We start from the raw sequence: 16733 nt of genomic DNA, 5'->3' as shown, positions 1-16733 counted from the left end.
TTCCCCCATTCTGGCCCATTCTGTACGTGAGACCAGCATGGTCTCTCCGAGATCACCTCTGATCATGTCGTTTCTCCCTGCTTAAAGTCCGCAGTGTCTTCAGGGCGCTCGCCTGGCCACCATAACCTCAGAACCTGTCAGTCTCTGCTGGGCGCCTGCCTTCCTGTCTCCCTCCACACCATCAACACTCTCCCCAGCTTTCCGCCTGCCAGCACCCCGGGCCTGCCTTCCGCTCTCTGAGAGTGCTGTGCTCTCTGCTCTTCTGGGCATGCTGGAGCCTCATTTTTCTCCAACTTATCATACCAAGCCTTCAATTCTCAGTTTAAACAAGACGTCCTGGGAGAAGTCTTCTCTCACCCCCTTGAAGACATCACCTCCTTTTACAGTCCGTGCTATTTGGGGCGGGGGATGTGTGTGCACTATTTATAGCATGCATATTTTCCCCCTAATTTTCTCCCTCTATTCTGCCTTTATTCTGATTGAAGTCTATTAGGTTTTTCCATTTTACCTTATTCTAGTATAGTTGTGAAGACCACCTCAAATCTGCCTTTAATGGTGGCGTGAATAAATGCATAATTAGAAACAAACCCCATGACAACCATTGTGTTAAAACAAGGATGTGAGTTACTTTTCCCCAGGGACCTGGGGTCAGGAGCTGTCTGGAGCCATATTCAAAGGGACAAGGGTGGAGTTGGGAATAAGGAAAAGGAACACAAACAGAATTTAGAAAGAAAGTCATTAAAAATATTAATAATGATAGAATAAAAAGAAAGATATTTGCACCAGGACATACACTTTTTTTCACACTAGGACATAGGGGAATCCATTCAAGTCATAGGGCCCGGGTAGCTCAGTTGGCAGAGCATCAGACTTTTAATCTGAGGGTCCAGGGTTCAAGTCCCTGTTCGGGCATGGTTCTTGGTTTTCCGTGTCTAACTGATTCCACCTTTGCAACAGTGTCTGTTTTATGCAGAAATGGGACAGGGACAGATTACCTAGGTTACAACACCAACAGAACAACATTAGAGTCAGGTACTTCTAGCCCACAAAACGGGTAAGTAAGTGAAGAGAGATAGTGGTGAATAGGTGGGCGCTTTACAGTAAGATGGCCCAAATCTATGTGAAGAAAACTAACTTGTGTGTGGTTCCAGAGTCATAATCCTTGCCTTTGATCTCATTTAACTAGAAACATTAGGCCAGAGTGAAGTTACTACAGCTGCTTTGTTGGCCATTTCTAGAATTCCCCGAGTGAAGCAGAAGGGCTCTACTCAAGAGCTGGTTGGTAAATGAATGTCTGTGGAGGCTTTTTTGGACATTCAAGTTCAATAAGGGTGAAAAGGATAAAAATTAAATAGAACTAAAAACTCTCGTCTGACCTTGCATTGTACAGTATCTTATAAAGCTATTGCAACCTTGTTTAGGAGAATAACATGCTACGATCAGAACTCCGAGTTTCCATGTCTGCCCACCACACGGGCCAACACAACTTTAGATCAGCTGGGCTTCGTTTCTGGTGGTGAACGCATCAGACCATTGTTGCTCGATATCATAGATGTTTCATTGCTTCTGTTACTCCCATCACAGAGGCAAAGATTTGATTTCTACTGTAGAGTTTGTTTTACAGAGGTGAGAATATGTCCACCAACCACGAATATGGCTATAATACACTCACATTCTGGCTTGGAATGTCTCTGACGTGTGGTTACTGTGTGTCAGTCCTGCAAGCCTCAAAAACTCTGGGGTAAATTAAAAAATAGTTTCTGTTCTACAAACGAAAGGTACAGATTCTGAACAGTGATGGCTCCAAGAAGGATCAAGCATTCTCTAAGCCACTGCCTGAATCCCATCCAGTTCTTTGGCCTCTCCCAAATCTTTAAGTGCATGTCTTCTGGAACCAGAGGCCGAAGGCCCAGAAGACACTAAGATGAGTCCTATGTTATATGCCTTCTTGCGTCTGCATCAGAATGAAGTGTTGCGAGAGCTCTCCTGAAATACCGCTTCTCAGGTACAGACGTTTTGCAGGAGCAGTCCGAGTACTGCCCTCTCCTCTTGTACCACTGAATGAATCAGAGAGGGACGGCCGCAGGGGGATTTCAGTAGGTGTGTCTCCCGTGGGGAGTACTGCAAAAATCCAAATTTGAGATGTTCATTGTCTTGAGTAAGAGAGTGATAGGGAATATGGAAGGAAAAGAAGATTTAATGTGCTAATGAATTCATTGGTTTAGTTGGCAAGTGTTCATTGTTGGATGCTGAGCCAGGCACTGGGAACACAGGAGTGGATAAACAGACAGTGGTGACTTTCACAGAATACGCAGTCCAAGCAGGTGGATGGGTACTGGAAAGTAGGGGTGTTACATAGAAGGACAAAGCAACTGCATATAGTGATAAGCGCTACGAAGAAATAAGACAGGTGCAGCGATGTCGTGGGGGGTTGGTGGCGGAGAGACGGACTGGATATTCATTTCCTACGGCCGCCTTAACAAATGGCCACAAACTAGGTGGCTTAAAATAATGGAAATTCATTTTCTCACAGTTTTGGAGACTAGAAGCCCCAAACCTGGGTACTGACAGGGCTGCGCTCCCTCTGAAGGTTCCAGGGAAGAATCCTTCCTTGCCTCTTCCCAGCTTCTGGTGGCTGCTGGCAATCCTTGCACATGTGGTTTTGGGGATCACTGACCACTGCCGAGAGGGTGGGAAGCTAGTCGGGACCAGATTATACAGGGAGGTCAGGGCAAGGAGACCATGCGTGTAAGAAGAGGAAGCCACAAGACTTGCTGAGAAAATTCAGTATCAGGTTTTCATTTATCTGTCCATTCGTTTTTTCAATAAATTAAGTTGCACCAATAGATGGAGAGCCTCCCAAGAAGGGATAGAAATCAGAGGAACTTGGACAAAACGGCTTGTTTCTTGGAAAGAGGCGAAGATAAGTCACTGCACGTGTGGAACTACGGAAGCATCTCCGTGCGCACATCTACCAATCAGGAGGAAGAAAGTCGAGACTCGGCCTCTTCGAAGGCATTTCTTCGGCCCAGTGGGGGTCCTTTCCTGACCCAGTAAGAGCGCAAAACAGAACTGCCCCCTCTGAGGTTCGAACTCAGGACCTTCAGATTATGAGACTGACGCGCTGCCTACTGCGCTAAGGAGGCAGGTGATGATAGGTCCTCAGCGCATGGATTTAGCGCTGGATTTTACTTCGCTTCGACTTCGTTCTGTCCCAGATTATTTCCCCTCACGCTTCACAAATAAAAGGCTCTCCTGCAACAGTTTCTGAAACCTGAGCCGGAGGGAGGAGGTGGCCGTTGGTGCTCCAGCCTTCGCTCCCCGTCCTCTGAGCCCCGACCCCACCCCGCAGCGGAAGGACGTGTCCTGGACCTGGGCCCGGCCCTGCTCGCTCACCCGCCGCCGCGTCCGCGCCTGTGCTCCGCACCCACAGCTTACGCACCGCGGTCCACGCCTCGCGTGCGCCCGTCCTGCCAGCGCCGACGAGCTCCTCCTGAGGCCGGCTGCCCGGAGACCCCTTCGGTTCGGAGCTCAGCGCCTAGGGTTGTCACACGGCGACAGTTTCACCCCTCCGGCCACCCCGGGGCTGGAGGCATCGCTGCGTCCAGGTGCACCTGCCCGTGTCATCCCGCTTCTGCACCTGCCGTGGCGGTGGTCTGGGGGTCGCGCGCTCCGGGCTGCGGCTCTCGGTGACTCCACTGTGCGCAGTAAGCGTTCCGGCAACAGCGTGGTTCTGCCCCGAGACGAGCTGTTGCGCTTTGAGTTCCAACAGTGCTGGCTGAACGACTTGCGACGGCCGTGTCGTGGAGCGCGATGGTACTTTAGGCTCAGGTGCTGGACGAGGCTACGCTTCGCTTCGGCTGTAGCTCCCATCTGTCACCGTGCAGCGCGGTTACAGGACCCGACCGTATGCCCTGCGCGGCGGACCTCTCGCCCCGCTGCCCTGTGCGTTCCAGTGCCAGTGTCATTGCTGACATCGTGAGTCGCGTGACCACATTGTCTAAGGCCTTCCAGAGTGAACATGAGAATGCGTGACCCAGACATCACCGAAAAAGTCGAAGGAACTGTGTTACTTCAAGGCAGATGGACCAACAGGTCCAGCTGGATGTGGGCGGTGCCCAAGACAGAGGGTACGGCACGGTATGCGGAGCCGGGCTGGGGACTGACCCCGCCGCAGAAGGACGTGTGGACTTGCACAGGCAAACGGAACCTGCGAGTCGATGACGTTCTGAATCAAAGGGTTTTTCTCCTCCCAAAATGACCCCACTCAGTTGAAAATAGCGCTGGGTTTAATACTGGAAAAACCACGCATTATCTTACTGATTGCTCTGTCTCCTGATTCGGGGGTTGCATCGGTGGACAAACAAAACAGGGCATTTCCATACCGTGTTCGGGTCCCTTGCAGCGTGAAGCTGACAACAGCAGGTGACCTTGCTCTCTACCATCCGGTGTCAGCTTAAGTCATGTGTCAAAATACAGAAGCAACAACGAAAAGTCCCCCCTAGCTCCTACCTACTTTGACTTGAAGCACAGCATAGCGTCGAAAACCTTCCTCCTGATCCTTACCTAATTTAATGAAACTACCCATACGTAAAACGATTTATTGTTGGAATCTTGTTCAGATACAAACTGGAGCTTGCTTGCCTATCTGCATGTTTGGCAGAAAGTGCAAATATAAACTTGGCAAATTCCATCTAGCCTATGAACTTTTTACCAAAGAAAATGAAAAGATATTATCTGGTGAATGTTCCATGGATCTTGTAGGCAACACGGCTAAGAAAAATCGTGGTTTGTTTGCTCATGATGTTGAGGCTGTCGTGGTTTATTAAGCTTTATGGTCAATGTTTACTTTCTTCAAAATGGCCCTCGGCTCCCAGCTGGCGGAAAACAAAGACCCGGGTTTTGGAAGAAAGGAATGCAGCCCGCCAACGCCTCGATTTCAGCGTGGTGAGTCCACACCAGACTTCAGGACTACAAACCTCGAAGCTAATCAGTTTGTGTCACTTAAAACCAGTAAGTTTGTAGTAATATGCTGTTGATGAGGTTGGGAAAATCGGTGAGGTTCGCTGGGGTGGAGTCCGGAGCCCACAACCAAGAAAGAATTCTTGAGCCGTCTTTGGTGCAAAACTGGTGGCTTATTAAAGCACGGGGACAGGACCCGTGGGCAGAAAGAGCTGCTGCCCCGGGTTGTGAGAGGGCTGATTATATACCATGGGGTTGGGGGAGGTGAGGAAACAGGGAGGTCGAGAAAGTACTTTCATGTGTTAAAGACGCACAGGATACCGGAGGCCTGGCCATTGTCAAGTTAAGGTTGTTTACCCCTGTAGGAAGGCATTCACATGAAGATGGTTGGGAACTTCCTGGAGGCTGCAGATTATAAGGACATTTAATTGTATCTACATTCCCTTCCGGAAGTTAGGTTATTGGTAGAAATGCTGCGTTCTTGTAAACTGCTAAGACATTTGTAAACTGAGGGAGACTCGGGTCTTGCAGGATTGTGGTCTCTACAGGTTAACTCTTTCTTTGTCCTTTAGGGCGGCCAGGAGTGCCTGAGGAATGTTGTATACATCCTATGGGAGGGGGTGTTGTGGGGTGTCAGCTCCTGCTGTGTCCTCAGCCAGCCTTCTGTTCCCTCGTCAAGGGCAAACTTAGGGAGGAGATCTGAGTGTGTTAATACAGCACGATCAAGAGATAACGTGAAGTGCGGCCTACTTTGTCAGCCATCTTGGGCCTGTCTGGTTTAATCCAGTTTCTTGTAGCTTTGTTTTGGATGCGGCCAGGACAGGCCTCCTCCTTGCTGGCCTCCAGGCATCCCGTTAGAGCCTCACTGACTACCTCCTCTGACAGAACTGTCACAGGGTCACTTCAAGGACATTCCATTAGGCCAGCCCAGATTCACCGGGACTCGGCCACAGGACGATCACTGACAGACGTGCGACTTTGGGGCGGCTTCGGAGACTGGCTAAATCGTCTTTCTCTCAGCCCGTGCACTTCGACTCTGCTCGGGTTTAGTTAAGCTAATAACTAGTGATTTTCAAGGTTGGTTTCCCTGGCAACCTGTCTCCTTCCTCAGGGGACCTGGAGCTTTCCAAAAGTCACCTTATTAACACAAAAGGCACCTTTGTGGATCTCCTCACTTAGAAAATTCCAAGGGCTGTTGGAGCTCTGTGCAGGAACACAACCAAGACTGAATGTATCTTTATTATTGTTACAAAGGAAAACCACAGGCCCCACATGGTGTCATTTAGGCCAAGTCACCAAACCCGGGCTTAATACCTAAACTGACTGCAGTTTCAATGTCCCCCAGAAATGAAAGTCTTACTGGGCCAGTGGGGAGTTTTCTGATCTGCACTAAAGAGAGAATCCGTCGCTTGGGCCTTCTCCCTCCTCAGGAAGGAAGTTGAGGTAATCCATCTGTGAAGACCCTCCCGCCCCTTCTACCGGAAAACTAACTTCTTCTGCGGGGGGAGGGGAGGGTGTCTGTCAGGCAGGTTACCTCACTAGTGCTGATCACGGGATTCCCAATTGATTGGTTTAAGACTCCATTTCTGGGAGAGCCAAAGCGGTCCTTAAGTCTTGGTTTGGTGACATGGGGCTTAACATAAGTGGCTCCATTTTGGGCCTGTGGTCTTTTTTTTTTTTTTGAACATTGTCCTATGCTTGACCTTTAGGTTTTGCCTGCAGTGAAGGGTGGTGTAGTCAGTGGGACTGGAAGAAACTCTTCTTACCAGCCTCATACCCTAGGGACAGCTCCACTCTGCCCTGGGCCTTTCTGAAAACAGTAAGACTGTATCACATTTTGTCAATACTGCTGCCTAAGAATTGCATTGTGCGACAACGGTATAATCCAAGACAGATTTGCAGTGGTCTGAACTTCAAGTTTTTCCAGGGACTTCTCCCACAAAAACCTGTACACGAGTGTTCTTATCGGATTGGACAAAAGACCTGAAGAGATATTTCACCAGAGAAGATACACAGATGGCAAATAGGCAGATGAGAAAGGTTTCAACATCATCAGCCGCTGGGGAAAGGCACGTTCCCAGCACAAGGAGACGTCACCGCACACCTGTCCAAATGGCTACAATCGAACTCCTGACACCCAGGTACTGCTGAGGCTGTGTGTGTGGTGGCCGGGGTGTAAAACTGTCCAGCCGCTCTGGAAAGCAGTTTGCAGTTTCTCTGAAAACTAAACGTGCGAGTACCGTACACCCAGCAGCTGCACTCCTGCCTATTTATTCCAGAGAAATGAAGGCTGGGATTTATACAAAAACCTGTATGCAACGGTCTACAACAGCGTTATTCCCAATAAGTCTGGAAACACCCCAGATGTCTTTCAGTGAGAGCATGTTCCAAGTGTGCTGAATTCCTACCACAGAATAGGATGAAGAGGAGCAAAGTGTCCACGGCCTGGACGACCTGGATGCATCTCAGAGAACCACAGCGAGTGCAAAAGCCAGGCTCAACATCTCAGCAGGTTACATGCTGTGTGAGTCCATACATCCCGCTGGAAATGAGGAAGCCATGGAAATGGAAAGCCCTTCAGTGGTTGCCACCTGTGGGGAGAGGGGTGGGGGGAGAGTGGGTGTGGCCATGAAAGGTCAAACTGGGGACCCCAATGGTGATGGAAACGTTTTGTATCTTGACTTGGTCAGTGTCCCGCTGGGGACTGAAGTTTTGCAGGGTGTCAGCACTGGGGGCAACGAGGTAAAGGTGCCTACTTGGGATCTCTGCCTATTACTTATAACTGCACGTGAGTCTGCGGTCGTCTAACAATTACAAATTAACCCCAAGGAGATGGAGGTCAGGAGCTGGAAAGAAGCCATTTCTAGAGTCCTCACAAGAGGGAAGAGGACAGTGGGAGACAGAGCATGCAGGGCCCAGAGAAGGTGGCAGGAGTGAGGCCCCAAGAACCACGGGAACTGCTCCGGGAAGGACGGGTGGCCCGTGGTGTGCAGCTGCACACGATTCAGTTTAGGACCACAAAGAACCGCGGCATTCCAAGGCTGGGAAGCGGGGGTAATATTCTCCTGGGATCGGAAGGCCGACCTCAGTGGATGAGCGACGGAGGAGGCAAAGCGGCAGAACAAACGCTGTTCCCGCGGCCAGTTTGGTGGTGGGTGGAGGTCTGGGCAAGGATCACGAGGGAAGACGCGAGGGCTCGTGCGGGTCCTTGCCGTGGGAACAGGGAGAGCCTGGCATTCCGGGGTTTGGAGAGCGGCGGACCTGGGAGCGCGAGCACGGACCGCGCAGAACGCAGCGGCCAGAGCGGCCCTAAGCTCGGGCGGGGTGTTCACGGGTCTTGGAAACGAGGGGACGACGCGTGGAGCCAGCGCGCCGGGAGCAGGAGCAGAGGCGAGGGAGCGAGGGCCGCGCCCGGTCCCTCCCGTCCTGCAGCCCCGCAGCCCGGGTTCAGCGCGGAGGGCGCCCTGTGGCAGGCACCTGCCCTGCGGCCCCTTCCTTGCCCTTGTGGCGCCTCAGAGCTGCGGGGAGCCCACTTACGCAACACCTGTTTGCTGAAGGAGCGTGGGGTGGAGGTGTGGCTCTTCCCTCTGCCGGGGGACCGGTCCGTCCGCGCGGAAGGAGGCCGGGGGAAGCGGGTCACGAGGTGGGAATGCTCGGGAGCAGGAGGAACCCGTGGGCCTCCTGGCTTTGGCTCCGGTTGTTGGAAGAAAGGGTGGGTTTGGACAGAGCGGAGCAGAGCCCGAGCCAAGAACGGAACCTGCGGCGCGTCGCTCAGAAGACGGGGCCGTGGTTTTCCCTCCGCTCCTCCCCGCCTCTTACACGCTTCCCCCGGCCTGTCCCCCTGGAGCCTTCCTGTTACCGCACACTCTTCCTCTGTTTCCCTCTTTTTGGGAAAAAGACCACTTTTTTTCGGCTCAACGAGTATTTTCATATCTCTTGTAGACAAATTCAGTATTTTTATTATTTCAAGCTCTAAAAAGGGGTCCTCCTCCTGCCGAAACCCGGGATCGAACCAGGGACCTTTAGATCTTCAGTCTAACGCTCTCCCAACTGAGCTATTTCGGCTCCACCCCTCCTGCTCTGAAGTAACGCGGACGACTTCATCACCGAAGTCTTTCTGTCCACGACATTCCAAGTACTTACTTAAAAACACCGCGGCAAGACCTTGCAGGGGACGGAAGATAAATTACAAAAACGGTTTTCGCCCTGGACGGACTCCCCCGACTATGAGAAACACGGGGAGACAGGCGCAGATCGGTGTCGTGAGAACTGCCGCAAGGACTTGTCACCTCTGCCATTCATCCAGGGCGGGGTTCAGGTGCCTCCGTTGGCGGGTGCGGCCGGGACGTGAGACGGCCCCGCCATTTGCCGCAGCTCCCATCAGGGACAGGTGCATGCAGCCTGTAGGCTTGTTCTCAGGCGGTTCCAACACGGTCCCTGGTGGTCTAGTGGTTAGGATTCGGCGCTCTCACCGCCGCGGCCCGGGTTCGATTCCCGGTCAGGGAATGCTCATTTTCTTGTTGCGCAGGCCGAGGGGGAATCCTGTAAAGACTCAGCACTAAATGGTGTGAGACTTAACTCTTAGTTTTCACACGAGGCATCTTTTGCCTAGAAATTCTCCAACACTGTTGATAGTCCAAGTGCAAAATGACAAGCAACGTAATTGTTTTAGGAAACGTAATTAAAGAGCACTCCCCCTGCGTAGACCGCGAGGCGGCAGTATTCAGTGTTCGACCGTCTCCTGTCGTTTGGATGGCCCTGTCGCCCGAGAATTTCGGAGAAGCGGTCCCCCGCAGGGTTGTTTGGGACGAGCAGAGCATCTGCAGGACGGGAGGGGCCGGGAAGTCACCTGGCGGCGGCGGCAGGTGCACGCGGGGTCGCCCGGCAGCCCTGCCCCGGACGCTGGTGCCGGGGACGGGGAAGTGCTGTGGGACACCCAGACGCGGCACACGCGGCCTCAGCATCCCTGAACGCGTACCTGCGAAAGCGGATGGTACCGCCGGCTTTGTCAAGGTTCCGTGTCTCTGTGCTGCCTGGCTCCGGCCTGAGCACCGTGGCACGGGTCTTTGCTACTTGGTTCGTCTAAATAGCAGCCACATTGTAATGCTTATTTCCTTCTCATTTCTCATAAAAGTTCCAAGCACGCTTGACCTCTCTGCAAGCTGCCAAAGGTCGTGGTGCCTCTGATCTTGCTTCACCAACAGATGGGGACATGATCGTTAGACGATCATGTTAAATGAAGCAGTAGTCTTCTTTCAGGTTAATTGCACATTCCCTGCCTCCCCCCGCCCCCATATAGAAATTAATGATTTCCAAAACCTCTGTGAGCTGGGACACTCGTTTGTCATCTTGCCAATACTTTCCTTCAGTTAATACACTTTGACACATGTATAAGATTAAATTGTCTAAGAAGTTTGCCTACTATGGACCTGGGTGCTAGGCTTGGCACTGAGTGCATGTACAAAACCAAAATCCACAGGCAGCAGTCTGGTGAGCAAACAGAACCAAAAGCTACTGTGCTAAGATACAGATTAGGGAGATTTTTTTCTCCATGGAGAAAGAGTAACAGCCTATAGCAGAAGGAGAAAAGTCATATAGCTTTCAAAGAAGAGTCCCTTGTCTCTAATCTAGTTAGCTTTATGTGGAGAAGTTAAAAAAAAAGCATTAAGCACATTCAGGGGTCCCACCCAGACTGCTTGCTCCCTAAAAAGAGATGTAAAAAGAAATGAAGCAAAGGATTGTTGCTACCTATGGAGAAGACAAAATATGACAACAAGAAAAGATGACGTGAAGTCACCTGTGCAGGAAGCAGTTGCCATCAGGCTTGGAGGGCTGATTTCCCATGAAAGGTTAGGCAGAAAAGCACAGAAGAGCTTCAGTATATTCTGCAAGCTGACAGACTCTACAGCTCACACGTGGTCAATCCAGCTGAATGAGTGAGCGGACTGCTGATAAGGTCACTTTCTCTCAACTTCCTTCCTCATTGCTCTGCATGTTTCCCCCTCTGAGTTCATCATGCAGGAATGCAAACACGAGAGAGAGAAAACTGGTTCCTGGACTGACGTCTTCATGGATCACAATGAAGTTTGCGAATCACTGACGCAACACCTAGCAGGAGGATACTGTTGCTCTGTGTCTCTAAGCGTTAAAATGGTCACCAAGTGGTGAGTCTGTACCAAGCTCTGGCCATCTTGCACTCAGAGATCCAGAACCCGTGGGAACACACAGTCCTGACAGTGGAGAGGAGTTTGCTACTGTGGTGAGGGATTGAGGGACAACCAGACAGAGAGCTCAGGTGAGGACAGCGGGCACTGCAAGTGAGGAAGGAGGCTCCCAGCTTGGGATAGATGGTGGAACAGGGGACAGTGAGGCTTTGGCAAGGAGGAAGAGAAGGTGGTGACTGTGTTACTTTTGCTCTCTTGATAAAAGATTATCTATCCCCAGGAAAGAACATCTGGTAATTGCTAAATTTTTGCAGCTAAGGATGATTGAGATACCAGTGAACCAATTTGTGACCTTTTAATTTACTGATTGATTGATTGATTGTAGCAACACTAACACTTCATTGATTATTCGTCGATCTGTCCTCCTCCTCCCACCTGCTTCCCAGGGGCAATCCTGAAGTCTCATTCCACATAATCACTGGCTGTTTCACGTGCCTTCTCTCCACTAAAAGGAGGAAGATGGACAAACACGAACCAGCCCCACAGATGGCACTTCCACACGGAGCGGTGGGTGGCGCTCTCTTTGGGCAAATTGTGACTCTGAGTTGTGTTCCTGGGGTCATTAAAAAATGTAATGAAAACAAGTAACTCGATGAGCAGGACGTGAATGTACCTAACGCCACAGAATTCTACACTTACAAATGGTTAAAATGCGAAATTGTAGGTGATGTCTGTTTTTAACTACAACTTAACACAACCAGACACCCCGTCCTGGGCCGGGAGTGAGTTCCAGGCTCTGGAGCGAGCGAGTCCGTCATCGCCAGGCTGAAAAGCTAGGGTTCAGCCAACTGGAATATTCTCTTCCCCGGCAGGTGGACGCACACTGTAAGTGCCAGTGGAACAGGTGCTCTCACACTCGGTGCAGGCTGGGAACTCTGCAAGCTAGCGATCAGGCCAACATTTCCCAAGGGCTTCACTGACGCCCAAAGTCAACCCGCGTCCCTTAAACTCCACCGGCCATATCTGAGTCCACGCGTGTCTCTCAAAGATGGCACTCCCGTCAAAGCCCTGGGAACATAAGCCACGCTTCCAACGCTGCTGGGCTCCCGTGGGAGGGTCTGAGGTGGGCGGATTCTCCCGCGGAGCCCCGGGCCGCATCCTGCTCATGTGGGGGGCGCTCCCACGGGAACCTCATAGGGAGCAATCCGGGGGGATTTACAGGAGGCGGCGGCCTGCCAAGACTGAGCAGAGAGCTTCGCAGGTGCTGGCCCTGAAGCAGCAGAGATGGCAGAAGCAGGGCGGCCGGGAGGGCGCGGGGCGGGCGGGGCGGTGGCCACGAGGACACCCCGGTTCTGGCGGCCGGTTCGGCAATTCGTCACGGCGCGGTGCAATCCACGAGCGTTCAGGCGGGGATTTGTAAGGAAGGCCAGCGTTCCCCGGAATGTCCGCTGTACACACGCCTAGAATTACTGAAGAGGAAGGGCCGAGCAAACAGAAACGGCAGCTTCTAACTTCACGGCGACCTTATTCCCGACACAATATGCCACGGCATACTTCCGGTCTCAGCCTCCCGGGCGGGTCCCAGCGTCGGGTCCTGGAGCCCCGCGCCTGCGCAGGGAAGCGAAGCGCACACCGCCGGCGTCCTGCCTGTGACGACATAAGGATGCGCCGGGGGCAGTGAGGAAAGCCTGTTGCGAGTCCGAGGGCCGAGACCCCGCGATGGGCGGAGGCTCGGGCGGGGCGGTGGCTCCGTGGGGGCGGTGTTCAAGTCTCTAGGGGACCGTGAGGGAGTCCCTGTACCGGAAATGGTAGCGTGGCCGAGCGGTCTAAGGCGCTGGATTAAGGCTCCAGTCTCTTCGGGGGCGTGGGTTCGAATCCCACCGCTGCCAATGTTTTTTCCTTCTTTACGCCGAGTGTGGCCGGGTCCCCCAGTAAGGACGCTCCTCTCCTCCTGGAACCGCTGTTTGCCCAGCGGCCGGAGCCGGTCCCCCCGGGAACATTCGCCCACGCGGGGTGTTCGTCCACGAGGACAGGCCGGTGCAGTGCAGGTGCGGCGGACGCGCAGTCCCACGGCCGAGAAGCGCGTTTGTGCACGACTGCGGCCATCCTCTCGGATCCCTGCAGCGCCTGCCGCGCGGGACTCGTGCTCGGGACCCTGTCATGCAGAGCGGGGAAGACACCGCGGAAAGCGCCGGTGCTGGTCCCACGGCTGCGGACCCGCGGCATCGCCAGGTGCCCCCCAGCCTCGGGTGACCCCCCAGCGTCGGGTGCCCCCCAGTCTCGGGTACTCCCCATCCTCGGTGCCGTCCAGCGGCTGCCTCCATCGCCGGCTCTCTCGCCCTCTGCACGCTTTTCCGCTTGCAGTCCCCTGCGCGCACGTGTCTGCGGCTCGGGGCAGGGGTGCTCCCTGCCCTGAGCGGGTCTTATGCACACATGGCTTGTCTTTCTCATCTTCTGGTCCTTAGCTTCAAGCTGTTTCCTCCCGGAAGCCCTCCCTGGTCTGCCCCTCTCCCTCCCAGCAGCCCGGAGTTACGGTTGGGGGGTGTGGAGGGGCTGTGGAGGAGAGCTCGGAGTCCCCCACGCCCACCATGAAGTTTAGAGTCTGGGGGGTTCACAGCATTCGGCAAGTTATTTTGCACATACGGTATAATTTCTACCAAAAAAGATGGTTCTGTGTGTGTGGACTTCAAAGCTGCCGGTATAAGAGAATAGAGAAGTTAGAGAATAGCAGGGACCGCACGCCGACTGCAAGGACGCGCACCCCCTCGTTCCCGTGGCTCCCGGTGGGGTGGCCGGCCAGCTTTCACCCATTCTCAGTTTCTGCTTTGTCATTTTCACTCACCAAAAACCAATTCTCTGATTCTCTGCGGACACCAACAGGTCGCACAAGACTGTACCCCACTTTGGTTTTAAAAGATTTTTAAGTAATCTCTACACCCAAGGTGGGGTTCAAATTTACAACCCCAAGACCAAGAGTCGCAGGCTGTATGGACTGAACCAGCCGGGCACGTGGACTGTAACCCACTTCAGATGGTGTTTGCAATCCCAGACTTCCGTCGTTCTGACTGACCAGCTATAAATCAGGGGTTCCGAGGACCCCCTGCTCAGGTTAGATCATTTGCTAGAATGGCGCATAGAACTCAGGCACACGTTTGACTTTCATTTACTGGTTTATATAAACAGATGTAACTCAGAAACAGCCAAAGGGAGGAGATGCACAGGGCCAGCTCTGCAGGGGTGGGGGAATACCGAACTTCCGTGCCCCCTCCAGCTGGGCCCCCTGCCCAGCACCTCCATGCCTTCATCAGCTCTGAGGCTCTCCCAATTCTGTCCTTGAGAGTTTTTTTTAATGACAGTTTCATCACGTAGGCATGACAGGTTATAATCCCCAGCCCCTCTCCCCTCCTGGGAAGGTTGGGGATGGAGGTGGAGGCTGAAAGCTCTAGGCTTCTGACTGTGGCTCTGTCTTTCTAGCTTCTAGTCCCATTCTGAAACTATCTAGGAAGCTACCCAGCATGGCCTTGGTAGAGCAAAAGACGCTCCTGGCACCCAGGAAATTCCAAGGGACTTAGAAGCTACGTCAGGAACTGGGGACAAAGACCAAATATATCTTTCTTATTGTCCCACAGAGTCAGTAACTGTCCTTTGCCCTGGACTGTCTTTCAAGAATATGCATGTGAAGAACAGCCTTGGAAGACAGAGACAGTGTCCGTCTGGTGCAAAGGACAGGCGTTCTTGCTGAGCTCCTGCGCTCAGAGTTCCTCTTCTGGTACGCTACCCACTCTGTGAGCAGGCATCCATCTGGGCCCATCTGAGCCACCCGTGTGGGAATTAGTGCTTTCCAAGAATCTGCAGGGAAGCTGATAATCTGGCTCCTGCTATTACTGCGAGAAATAAAACATCCTTTATCTCTGAAGGGTGGCAGAATATGTCACTTTGGCATAAGAATTATTTTGAGCTAAAGGCACTTAACAATACGGGTGCAGGAAGGGTGCTCTGAGCCTTTCCTTTTCCTTCTGGAAGGCAGGAGATAAACCCCTTATGTGGAAGATGTCCTCCCTACATACCAAGATGAAAATCATTTTCGTAACACCAAGGGCAGGACGTTGAAGCTGAGAGGATTCCGTACAGACCTTGGTAGGGGAATTCTCCCTTTAGCCTCCTCATCTGTTTTAGTTACCTTCCCACCTTTGCCTCTCTTTGTTCAACGACATGAAAGCAGTTCAGTTCTACCACTTACTGCTGGGTATTCATTTCCTTCTGAGGGTTCACATGTCATGTAAAACCTTTATGAAGTAAGTTTGCATGGTTTTCTCTTGTTCATGTCCTATGTCAGGCCCAGAAAATCCTGAGAGGGTAAGGTCAATTTTTGCTTTACATCTCTGACCCAGGAGTCTCTTGTGTTCCGGGAGCAATCTTGAGGTTAATTTGTTACCTTGTAAATACAGTAAAATATCAGAATGTTCACAGTTCTTGACCGATGCATGTTGTCAACAGGAGAAAGGAGAGAAAAGGAGACACTTCGGTGTTCAGATTGTTACCACTTAAGTGTAAATTATAATTTAAATTTAGGAATTACAGTGCTGCAAAGGGACACAGGTTATGAGACTGCATAAAGCCAAAAAATCGTACTCTCTTGTTATTTCCTTATTTGCCCTTTTAGACACTTGTCTTTTCTTTCCACTTTGGAGTTTGAGAGTTGCCCTCTGGTGCTCATGACCCCATAACTGATTCCCGTCTTCCATCCTCTCAGTACAGCATATTGTTTTATTCTGATTCATGTATGAAATGATGGTGATACTGATGAACTATCTGATGAGATTTTCCATTTTGTAAAATTTGATCATATTGGATTTATCTTGTCACTTGATTAATTTCCTGTCACTCTTGCCTATTATTCCCTACTTCATCACAATAACAGTGAAACTCCTAAATGCTGTTTTCTCACTGGTCAGGGCAGCAGGTGTTATTTCCCTGGAGACCTTCCTCCCAGACTGCTGCTCTGTCAGGCGCGTCCGGATCCATTGCACAGAATTGGGGTTTGCCTTTGCCACCTCCTTCCTCTTGCTGTGAGTCTGCTTCTCGGATCCCCCCTCCTTTTTTTTTAAACTCTTGATTTCACTAATTTGCTTGGGTGGACTTCATGATAAGATAAGCATGTGAGATAAAATTTTTGAGAACTTTCATGTCTTTAAAATATCTTTATTTTACCTAATAGTTGATTCATCAATTGATTATAAAATCTAAATTAAAATTGTTTCCATTAGGATTTTGAAGGCATTACTCTCTGGTCTGCCATCTTCAAGTGCTATTCTTGATTACTCCAAAGCTAATTAATGTTCTTGTCCTTTGTATTTGACTTTTCTTTTTCCTGCCTGAACACTTTGGCAATCTTTCTTTTATCCACAGTATTTTGTGCAGATGTTTTGCCCTTCATTGAACCATATGCTTGGCAGGCCTTTCCCTCTAGAAACTGATTTTCTTACCTGATTAGATAATTTCCTGTCTCTTTTGATCATTTCATTGTTTTGGAACTTCTACTAATTGGGATTCCTGGATTGCTTTTTTTTTTTTTTTTTTTTGGTTTCCCTTTTACTTTATACATTT

The 16733-nt window shown here is 51.3% G+C and overlaps 5 non-coding genes across 5 annotated transcripts; 3 read left to right on the top strand and 2 right to left on the bottom strand.

Annotated features, from left to right (window-relative positions):
• Nucleotides 1-839: 839 nt before the first annotated feature.
• Nucleotides 840-912, top strand: TRNAK-UUU (transfer RNA lysine (anticodon UUU)). Its single transcript has one exon. It is a non-coding gene; the product is annotated as a tRNA-Lys (tRNA).
• Nucleotides 913-3073: 2161 nt separating this feature from the next.
• Nucleotides 3074-3146, bottom strand: TRNAM-CAU (transfer RNA methionine (anticodon CAU)). The gene has a single exon. It is a non-coding gene; the product is annotated as a tRNA-Met (tRNA).
• A 5808-nt stretch (nucleotides 3147-8954) lies between these two features.
• TRNAF-GAA (transfer RNA phenylalanine (anticodon GAA)) lies at nucleotides 8955-9027 on the bottom strand. The gene has a single exon. It is a non-coding gene; the product is annotated as a tRNA-Phe (tRNA).
• A 369-nt stretch (nucleotides 9028-9396) lies between these two features.
• TRNAE-CUC (transfer RNA glutamic acid (anticodon CUC)) lies at nucleotides 9397-9468 on the top strand. The gene has a single exon. It is a non-coding gene; the product is annotated as a tRNA-Glu (tRNA).
• Nucleotides 9469-12933: 3465 nt separating this feature from the next.
• On the top strand, nucleotides 12934-13015 carry TRNAL-AAG (transfer RNA leucine (anticodon AAG)). Its single transcript has one exon. It is a non-coding gene; the product is annotated as a tRNA-Leu (tRNA).
• Nucleotides 13016-16733: the final 3718 nt, after the last annotated feature.

This window comes from Ursus arctos, unplaced genomic scaffold, assembly GCF_023065955.2.
Source record: "Ursus arctos isolate Adak ecotype North America unplaced genomic scaffold, UrsArc2.0 scaffold_31, whole genome shotgun sequence".
In the NCBI taxonomy this organism is placed as follows: domain Eukaryota; kingdom Metazoa; phylum Chordata; class Mammalia; order Carnivora; family Ursidae; genus Ursus; species Ursus arctos.
The sequence above is the reverse complement of the archived record's forward strand: the minus strand, read 5'-3'. Positions and strand labels throughout refer to the sequence as shown.